The 11,113-nt window shown below is 34.6% G+C and overlaps 2 non-coding genes across 2 annotated transcripts; one reads left to right on the forward strand and one right to left on the reverse strand.

The window, feature by feature from the left end:
* Positions 1-607: 607 nt before the first annotated feature.
* Positions 608-679, forward strand: TRNAT-CGU (transfer RNA threonine (anticodon CGU)). Its single transcript has one exon. It is a non-coding gene; the product is annotated as a tRNA-Thr (tRNA).
* Positions 680-10,450: 9,771 nt separating this feature from the next.
* Positions 10,451-10,524, reverse strand: TRNAV-AAC (transfer RNA valine (anticodon AAC)). The gene has a single exon. It is a non-coding gene; the product is annotated as a tRNA-Val (tRNA).
* Between the last annotated feature and the right edge of the window lie 589 nt (positions 10,525-11,113).

The raw sequence follows: 11,113 nt of genomic DNA on the forward strand, positions 1-11,113 counted from the left end.
TTGTTGTTTATCTCCATAACCTAGGATGTTATTAGGTCACAGACAAAAACTAATTACATACGCCGTGGAACAGTATGTCTGTCAGAAGTTTTGGAGGTTTTTGGGGCTTATTTTCAAGTCTGATTTACTCAAAATCTGACATAAACTTAGCAGATTACAAGTTAGAATTATTCACTCTCCACAACCCAAATACCCCTGAGATATTGGAATGTTAAATCCATCTATATAATCAAAAATCCAATTTAAAAAATACAAATTAAAATTTGACCCAAAAAAATTGTGCCCAAATTCCAACCAAAAACTCTTAAGACATTTAATAATTAAACAATGCACTCCCATCATTCGAGCTGCACCCATATCTGCGTCCTCCTCGCAACTTTAATTAGTGTCACGTCTCTATGTGATCTCTGATATCGCGATAATGAAATATATCGCCTGATACTATATAAATGGTATCTGACGAATACAACGAAAGGGTCACGTCGAGATGGCATTGCTGGTTTGGTTTTTATCATCACCCGGTGAAATGAAGCCCAGATCCGGATTGGAGGATTGGTTTTCTATGGAGATTCTTATGAATTATAGAGCAAAGAAAAGCATCAGCTACGCCTCTATAGCACAGTGGTAGTGCGTTCGCTTCGTAAGCGAAAGGTCGCGAGTTCGAACCTCGCTGGAGGCTTAATTTTGTCGATCATAAAATCACTCTCTAAATTTAATTTTTTGTCGATCAAGTGGCTGGAGGTTTCTTTTTGTCGATCATAAAATCACTTTTCTAAATCCAACAATTTTTAAAAATTTCCCTCACCCGATTTTCATAATTCAATTTCGATCATCAAATGACTTTTTCGATACCAATAATTTTTCATAAATTTCTTCTATTAATAAAATTTCGTCGATTCACTTTTCTAATTCCCATAACATTTCGTCGATTATTGAATCACTTTTCCAACACTAATAAATTTTCATAAAATTTTATAACATATACATCCCTCATTGTTCAATAACTGTATTGGTAAACCACTCCTAGGAAATAAGATTTTGTTGCTATTATATACATGTATCACGGATTGTTCAATATTCCGATCGCTAAACACTTTACAAAACCCAGAATTGTAAGCTACAACATCTCTACATTTGATCGGGCGTTAGGAGAAGGGATTCCATGGGAATCCAGAAGTTTGTCTATCGGAGGACGTGCCACTCTTGCCCAGGCCGTATTGGTCCAAATCATGGTTTTCTGGGCACTTCTTTTCTATATTCCGTCTTCTGTCATAAACGGTCTAAACAGCATGATATCAAATTACATTTGGGGAGGCCAAAAGGAAAAGACCAAAATACATCTTTGTAGAATTGAAAAGCTGTCCCGCCCAAAATCCATGGGAGGCTGGGGATTAATGAATTTACAGTCTTTCCGAAGGGCGTTGCTGTGTAAGACCATGTGGAATGCGCTGACGGGGGAATCTCTATGGAGCAGAACTGTCAGGGCCAAATATATGTATGGTCACGACATTACTTACTGGTACAGACAATCCACATTCGGTGCCAACAATGGGTCTATCATCTGGAGGGGATTCAAGAAAATGTTTCCTTTTGTTCGAAAAAACTTGATTTGGCATTTCCATACAGGTTCCAAGATCATCATCGGCATGGACGATTTTGCTGGAATGAGCGGGCCGATCCCAATCTCTACTTCACTTCTGAGACATCTGCACAACAAAGGATATATTTTCTGGGCAAGTGTTATAAAAAGGTGGGACGGCGGGTCCCCGATATGGAAATCTGCTGTTGATTTAAATATCCCCGGAGATCTGGCTTCACAATGGAACGACGTTTCCCGATCCTTAAATTTCGCTGGCATATACCGTACAATGGAAAATGACCATATCAGTTGGAGAGGACTGGGCGGTTCTTCTGTGGTAAGTGCCAAGCATATATACCAACAGATTCTACACTCGGACTGGGACTCGAGAGAAAAGACTTTTCCACAGGCATTTTGGAAAACCCACTGCCCAACAAAAATTATTATTTTCTCTTGGCTGGTTTTTTATGACAAAAACCTTACCTGGGATAATCTACAGAAGCGTCAGTGGCACGGGCCTGCTATCTGTTCACTCTGTAGTATTAATTCAGAAAATAACTTGCACATATTTCTCCAATGTCCTCAATCCAAAAAGATCTGGCAGCTCTTGGCTTCACATTTTGGTTTCGATATGATCACCTCCCCTTCCATCTGCGATGTTTTTTATTCATGGAGCAACATGCGCTGCAGGTGGAGGTCGCTTCCGCTGATTACTATTTGGACCATTTGGAAATGGAGGAACCGTATCATTTTTGAAGACAAAAAGGACCCGATTTATTCTATCTATGAATCCATCCTTTCATTATTTGAAGCCATCGATCATCCTCAACAACCCACAGTCAAACAGCAAAGGATGCTGATTCATAATGATATCTATGAATATCCAATTGCATATTTTGATGGCGCAGCCCAGAGGAACATTTGTGCCTGTGGGATTCACATTATTCCGGAAGAAGGACAATCATATGATATCTATTGGAACGGAGGTCCCGGTTCAAATAGTAAAGCGGAGATTATGGCCCTCGCTGGTCTCATTGCTTTTTCTGATTTCCTTGGCATCAAAAACCTCCACATATATGGAGACTCCAAAGTCACCATAGAACATGTTCTATCCAAAAGCCGAATCAGAAATATACATCTTTCCGGCTGGTTAAACTGGATTACGGATTGGTGGCGCACCAGGACGGACTACAACATATCCCATATTCCCAGAAGGAAAAATCGAAGAGCAGACTTATTGTCCAAACAAGGACTCACATCTCCGCCGGGCATATGGAGACTGCAGATAAATGTGGACAATTGCGCCTGCCAGATTCAAGATTTCTCTATATCGGGTACACATCTCCAAATTTTGTGATGTCCACAGATAAGTTCTCTATACTCCTATTTATGAATCTCGCATATGCTGTACATTTTTGCTAATATTTTGGACCTACGTCTCCTACAGATAGGTCTGTTTTTTCTGGCCTGCTCTCTCTATGTTCAGTTTTTTGGTATAGTTTCATATGCCCGTCAGTATGCTGAACTGTTGACATATCAAAAAGTTTGTATACTTTTTATTTTGTATATTTTTGACAATACAATCAATATACCGCTTTTTTTGACGCTGAAAAAACTAGTAATAGTTATTTAGCTAAATTTACATTTAATACCAATTATTTATTCATTTTTTCATGATGAATTATTATCTTATTAATGAGAAGTACCACTTTCAAAAGCCTATACATTACCATGTTAAAAAATGATATTGGATTCATTTTTGAATTACTATTTTATTAACAATGTAATGTCACAATGAAAAATAACTCTTACAAAATTATTTAATATGATAGATGTATATGAATGAAATTAGAGCAATGTTATGCTTACAAGTTTGCATTATAATCTCTATAGATTCATGACAATTAGTCATTACTCAATGTAGTGTAGCAAATCTCATTAATTTTTAATTTTATAAAACTTTATTACATTACCTTAGTCTTGGTAGAAACATTTGAAAACACATTGCCCCAAACACGGTAAACATAATATTATAGGGATTAAAACCTCCTTGTATAGCGAATTCCATTAATTTTTAATTTTATAAAACTTTATTACACAACCTTAGTCTTGGTAGAAACATTTGAAACACATTGCCCCAAACACGGTAAACATAATGTTATAGGGATTAAAACCTCATTCTTATATATACATGTCATGGTGTGTTTACAAAAAAATAAGGCACTTGGAAATCTAGAACAAAAGTAGATACAACATTTGAAACGCATTGCCCCAAACGCAGTAAACATAATATTATAGGGATTAAAACCTCCTTGTATATACATGTCATGGTCTGTTTACAAAAAAATAAGGCACTTGGAAATCTAGAACAAAAGTAGATACAAACACAATTATGAACAAGATTTCAAGTGAAAGAAATGATTTCAAACAATTTGCAATTGCAAAATGTAAAAAGTAGAGAATAGCAATGACATTAAGGCAAGAAAGACTTGTAAAAGCATATGACGAGAAATGATGAGAAATTGAAATTTGAACGAATGTCTATACGTATGCTAATTTACAAAGAGCAAGTAAAACAAAGTCATTTCCATGACATCCATCTTGAATATTTTTCTATTTGTAATTAGGTCTTTCCATAGTATAGTTCAAAGTTTATCACAAGCTAAGATAAAACATGTTTGAAATATAACTATATTAATTTTGGGGAAATCAATGAAAAGATCACAATATGGAAAATGGCAACCCAATCACTAACAAAAATACATAATATTAATAAAACTAAATTATAAAAAAAATCAATACAAAATTAATACAAACACGACTCCAAAGACATTAAACGAACTAATATCATAATTATCCTTTAATATAAATTCCACTAACTATAAAAATTTGGATTAAAAATAACATTACTAGAAAATTTTAACTAACCAAATTATAATTAATTTTAAGTACATATTTTAATATTTTCTTAAATCTAAAATAAAAATATATCATTATAAAAAAATTATGATTTTTTCTTTTTATTGTTTTTTATTTTACTTTATAAATATAAAAACAAATTAATTGTTATATATATATAAACGAATTAAAACACAATATGTCAATTAATTATCATCCCAAAACTTAATATTATCATAAATATAAATATATATATATATATAAATATAAAGGTGAAGAAATGCATTAGACCATGGAGAATTGAGGCATTTTTAAAATACTAACATGATTATGTTAAATAATAGAGAAAACACTAATGATATATCCCATATATAATCGGGAGTGTACCTCTCTTTGGTGGAATTTATGATGACATGTTTTTGAAATATGGTTAATTTTTCACGATATAATAAAATATATTATTTATAAAGTTATATATAAACAAAATTAATTAAGAAATATTTGTAGAGATAGATTATTTGGTGAGTTGGTGAGAGTGTGAGTTGGTGAGAGTGTCTTGTTAAAAAACTTTTTGCTACATAGTGGATATAATTTATAATTTTGGCTTAGTCCATATATTATATTTGAAATTGTGAAATACACCTAATAATAATAAAAATAAATTCTATATTACTTAACAAATACGTAGTCAATCTAATGGTAAATAATGTTTAAATTCTTTGAAGGAATATTTAAAAATTATTATAAAAAATACGCAACCTTCATAAAACATCAATTAAAAAACTCAATAAAGGGTCACTGGTATAAGAATAAAAGTTATTTATTGTTTCGTCAACAAAATCAACTAGTGATATGATAAAATAAATTGTATTATATAGTAAGAAGACATGGTATACATGGAAAAGGCAATACTTTGAATTGGAAAGTCTTACATATGAGTATGTCAGATTTGGCAATGGGTAGTTGCTTAGGCTGATCTGTAATGAAATATGTAAGAATGCAAAAACAAATATGATAAACGCAGTTTAAAAATTATATATATATATATATGAAAATATGGTAAAAACGCAGTTTAAAAATTGAATGAGTATATATATAATATATTTTAGTTAATTAGACAAACTCATTTAATATAAGAAAATATGGTAAAAATACTGTTTAAAAATTAAATAAGTATATATATAATAATTTCTAATTCAATCTCAAGGGTCAGTTCAGTTTGGTCAAAATAAGTGCCTCGTTGTTCGGGAGGTCACAGGGTCCATTCTACCCGAAGCCCTTGGGGTTAGGCCTTGCTAGTGGGCCGCAGGGCTAAATTCCCTTCAGGGTCAATCGGGATTGACCAAAATGTCCATGAATCACAAGCAAAAAATTTATAATTAATTAGACAAACTCATCTCTTTCCTTGTACAAAATGCAAAATATACTTGCAGATCCAACGTTCCTTTGATTATAAGTCACATCACTACTTAATTGGTGAGGAGACAAGTGACAACATGGCATCGAACATAGCAAAATATACTTGCAGATCCAACGTTCCTTTGATTATAAGTCACATCACTACTTAATTGGTGAGGAGACAAGTGACAACATGGCATCGAACATAGGTTCAATGGTTATTTCTTGGTAACGTTTTTTAATTATTCTAACTAGACCAAAATCTAATCAATAGTCAAAGGGTTGAGATGGTTAGGAAGCATCTATGAATTATATGGTAACGACATGGATAGTAAGCATCTGTGAATTATATGGAAACAAAGTACATGCCTACAGCAGTCCATTTCCATGGTTGTTGAAGTTCATATAATGTTTCCCTGCTGGTTTATCCCATCAACCAATTTTTCGTGAAGGCCGTGATAGATGTGGTAGCCTTGAAAGGGCGTGAACTATAAGGAGCTCTTATTTCATAGTGTGAAGCTCTTTGAGTTCAGAGCCACTGTCGATTGTTTGTAAATCCATTGTGTTATGTGCATTGAGTTGATCGGGTGTTGAAACAAGAACAAACCTTGTGGTGTAACTGTAACAGATTTTAATGTGAGTCTGACAAACTTTTTTCATTTTCACGGTGGGTCCTCCCCTTAGTGATAGACTATACCAGATCTTGAATGAGAATGCTACTGCAATTCTGCTCTTTAGGTTAGTGAATCAACTGTATTTGAGCACTGCATTCTATTATTTTATTAAAACCTCTGTAATGTGCTCAAACTCATGGAGATAAAGGCACTCAAAACCTTGATGGAGACAAAATCACAAGATAGAGTTCTAGTGGAGGAATAGAGGAGGAAGGGACAATTAATCCTGAAGCTCTTAATCTCAAAGAAGATGATTTAGTGGAAGCTCTGATTCTCAAAGAGGTTGATTTCATGGAGAAATATGTTGCCAGTATTTCTTCTGTGGCTGTTTTTTTATTTGCCAATCAGTTACCATTCATGAACAGCTTCTCTGCATTTTATCATTAATGGTGATAAGAATGTTCTAGGTATTGCTTGTGGGAAAGTTAAGATGTTGCTGTTTTTTTATTTGCAAATCAGTTACCTTTCATGAGCAGCTTCTCCACATGCTATCATCAATGGTTATCAGAATGTTCTAACTAATGCAACTTATTATTCTTTCCCACAAGCTGAGAAAGGTAGGAGTATTTGTAGGATCCATGTAAGTCGGTTGTTGCTTCCCTAGTTGCTGCTGCTAAGTAAGTCTGCAGTTGTTGCTGCCCTAGTTGCCACTGCTAACGAAGTTGCTTCTGCTGTAGCTTATCCAAAAACAGGAAGGAAACCTGAATCAGAAAAAAGTCTGTTGAGGATATGAGATTTCAGTTTTTTATTAGATTATACAGTACAAATCAGAATAAGGATAACAAAGTAATGCGAGTTGATCATGGACCTGACCGTTCAGAACTTGTGTTTCTTCTTTGGAGGTCACAAGTTCGAATCAGTAAGTGCTAGAATATATACACCTACATAGAATACGCAATAAACAGCTGCCCAGAGTGGGAAAGGCAACATAGAAAAAACAGAAAAGGAGGTTGTAAGATGAAGGCACAGAGTCAAAGGGTCCTTCAACGTAGAATTGAAGGGGTCTATATCTGAGGTCATGACAGCTTCAATTCAGTAAGTGCTAGAATATATACACCTGCATAGAATACGCAATTAAACAGCTGCCCAAAGTGGGAACAGCAGCAAAAAAAAAAGGAAGGGAGGTTGTAACTTGTAAGATGAAGGCACAGAGTCAAAGGGTCCTTCAACGTAGAATTGAAGGAGTCTATATCTGAGGTCATGACAGCTAATAACCACAGTAAAATGGAAATCAACAACTGATCCAGAAATTAATGATGGAAAAATATATTTGTGGAGTAATTGAAACTTCCTAGAATATGATGTATGTGTCAATTTGGTGTATCTCAGTTGGTACAGTAAAAATCAACAACTGATCCAGAAATTAATGATGGAAAAACATAGCTGTGGAGTAATTGAAACTTCCTACAATATAATGTAAGTGTCAATTTGGTGTATCTCAGTTGGTTGTGAGGAAAAATTGTCATCCTAATTAGTAAATTACCCAGGTTTAAATCTCACAACCGCAGTAAAATGGAAATCAACAACTGATCCAGAAGTTAATTTGGTGTATCTCAGTTGGTTGTGAGGAAAAATTGTCATCCTAATTACCCAGGTTTAAATCTCACAACCGCAGTAAAATGGAAATCAACAACTGATCAGAAATTAATGATGGAAAAACATAGTTGTGGAGTAATTGAAACTTCCTAGAATATGATGTATGTGTCAATTTGGTGTATCTCAGTTGGCTGTGAGGAAAAAATGTCATCCTAATTACTCAGGATTAAATCCCACTTTTTGTGACCTGTATTATTTTAGTGAGCATTGTTGATGACCTGGCCTTTCCCTGTAGAATCTTGGGTTATCCCAGATATATTACCTAAAAAAAATGATGTGTGCAAGTTTTCTCATCCCAATAGTGAAAACCAAGGGAGCATAAAAAAGCTAGAAGTACAGAATGGAGAAGAGATTTTGTAGTTGTAAAAGCTATTCAAGATGCTACAATATAGGCATATGTGACTGTTGCTGTATAGATATGCACCCTCACAATACCTCTCACATAGGAAGGTGAAAGGCTATGATCTATTCATGAGTGGTTGATCTGGCCTTATTCCCTGCAAAATCTGGAGTGGAAAAAGCTGAGTAAATGGGCATACTCTGAAGAGGCATACTCACTTGCAATCAATCGAGCATTATGTTAGGAGACACCATTGCCCTATGACTAAAACAGGGGATTAGGAAAGGAAAAGGCTGGAAAGAATATGAGGGTTTTGTTATTAAACAATGGTGCAGGAAAATCCCAAGAAATATGTATTCACTTCATTTCAACAAAGGCTTGAGACTACATCACAAAAAAAAACTGGTTCTGTGAAGATATACACACATTACAAGAAGAATGAATCAAAAGGAAACTAGCATCCAGGTACACTAGGACATGAAAACTAAAATTGATCAGGGTAATAATGTGTGGCCCTTATCACAAGGGAATGTAAACTCCATTCAAGAAAACAAAATAGACGGACAAAGATATCAGAAAACAGATTTTAGATTGTTCAAACCAAATGTGCTCACGGATGTGATCTAGTCGCAAGCAACAAGTGATCAGGTGTTCAAATTCGAAATCTCCCAAGTGAAAAAGCACAAGCCCTGGGTAATTTTGACAACATAAAAATGTCCCTCACAATGGTAGCTTAACCAAATGGACGCAAGAAGTGCAACATCCCGCAGCATGTAATGGCCTCCAGATGAAATGAATTTCTTCATGTTCCCCCCCAAAAAAAGGCTCTCTCAATTCCAGCACTTGAAGTCATGAAAAAGGAAACATAATAGAAGAATTCTTTCAGCTCTATTTGTAAAAAGAAGACCGCAAAAATGCATGTATTGGTAAGGAATATGTAGAAAGTTTGGAAGGACCATTTGAGGAATGCATCAAACAAGTTTCCCCATGAAGGTGAAGATTTGTGCATCCCTTTGATTGCTAAACCTATAACATTGCAAAATGTTTAAATTTTGATTTTCTTCAACCACCAGAACGTTGCTTCTGCAAGGTATATTGAAATAGCTTGAAGCAAGATGGATGGGATGTAAACTTTGAAAATCAGCAGTTTCACTCATCGGATGGGAAAAAGCACCTGGAGATGGAAAACAAACTAATTCTTCTGAATGTGCACAGCAATTAGAACATATGCTTATCTCCATCAGCAGGGAAAACAAACTAATTCTTCTGAATGTGCACAGGAATTAGAACATATGTTCAACCCAATCAGCAGGGAGTGCAAGATAAAGTTGGCAGAGTAAAAGCTGATAAGTTTGACGCCATCTGCATTCATGTGATCTCTTTTGCACAACAATGTATTGTCAAGGGGTTTGACAATACATTTATTTTTTTCAGTTTTCCATTTCTTAACAGGACATTTAAAACATTGACTATTCCTTCGTGGCGTTGTGGGCGTTGTATACAGAGGCTTTAAAATTTGTTTGTGGGAGTATTTGAATCATCTTTTTGAAGATAAAATTGGATTTAACTGCACTTTATATATGAATAAAGTACTTAAATTTGAAGATGAAATTGGATTTAACTGTACTTTATATATGAATAAAGTACTTAAATTTGAAGATAAAATAGGATTTAACTGTACTTAAATTTGTTTCTGGGAGTATTTGAACCATCTTTTTGGAGATAAAATGAGAATATTTGAATCATCTTTTTGAAGATAAAATTAGATTTAACTACTTTATATATGAAAAAAAAGTGCCTGTGAATATTGCAGAAGCAAAGATCTTAAATTTTGTTTCTGGGAGTATTTGAACCATCTTTTTGGAGATAAAATGAGAATATTTGAATCATCTTTTTGAACATAAAATTGGATTTAACTACTTTATATATGGCGCCACCCGGACTTGAAAGCAAAGATCTTAACTTTGGCGCCGCCCGGACTTGAACCGGAGACCTTCAGTGTGTTAGACTGACGTGATAACCAACTACACCACGGCACCAGATGTTAGAAAGACCAACTACGTGGTCTCCAATACCAATCATGACGCTATTGTTACAAAAGTAACGACGTAACGTCCATCACAGCACCCGATAAAGTGGCGCGCCAACGACAAAGGAAAGGCGTCTGGTTTGATGGTAGCTTTAGCAATTTAATTTTTGAGTTGTTTTTAGTGTGATTTTTTTGGAAGTTTTTTATGGGTTTTTTTGGTCTAATTTCTCTAAAATTTGGCAGGAATTTATTGAAATCACAAGTTTGATAGGTAATCCATGCTCAATTGAAGTGCCCTAGGGGCTTTTGAAGGTGTTGAATCTATATATACAGTTAAAAACCAGTTTAAATAACACAAACCAAAATTTCACCTCAAAATTTTCCACCGAATTCTGACACTAGAAAGTTCAAAAAGTCGCACTAAAGACAACTCCTTTACTTTCATAACAGGGAATCTTGACGCTGAAGAAAAAGTTTAGCAAATACTAAATACTTGGCGACATACTTGAACCGGAGACCTTAAATATGTTACACTGACTTAATAACTCACTACACCACGGCAGCAGATATGGATTAGAGTGACAACATGTATCCAACAC

This window comes from Pinus tabuliformis, chromosome 1_2 (assembly GCF_031772625.1).
Source record: "Pinus tabuliformis cultivar Carrire ecotype Pingquan chromosome 1_2, CPIR1, whole genome shotgun sequence".
Lineage (NCBI taxonomy): Eukaryota > Viridiplantae > Streptophyta > Pinopsida > Pinales > Pinaceae > Pinus > Pinus tabuliformis.